The sequence below is a fragment of the Halyomorpha halys genome, unplaced genomic scaffold (assembly GCF_000696795.3).
Source record: "Halyomorpha halys isolate HHAL.00 unplaced genomic scaffold, Hhal_1.1 Scaffold1677.1, whole genome shotgun sequence".
In the NCBI taxonomy this organism is placed as follows: Eukaryota; Metazoa; Arthropoda; class Insecta; order Hemiptera; family Pentatomidae; genus Halyomorpha; species Halyomorpha halys.
The window spans coordinates 31,521-31,793 of NW_027105946.1; positions in this window are offsets into that span (position 1 = coordinate 31,521).

Genomic DNA, 273 nt, shown 5'->3' on the forward strand with positions numbered 1-273 from the left:
GTATTATTAGGATTCCCACGCTACATGAATATTACATCGATTATGTACTTTACCTCGATTATAAACATTACATTATAAGTTTATCAAGAAGTTCCAGGCAACATCATATTAAAACTGGAATATGTGATCAGGGTCAACTGGAGCTTGAGAGGATTTAAGCTTTCAAGTGTGAAGAAGTTTCTTTATGTATTTTATATTATAAGTTTATAATGAAGTTCATGGCAACATCTTACCGAAATTGGAGAAATTGATTGGGGCGATCTGGAACTCTAC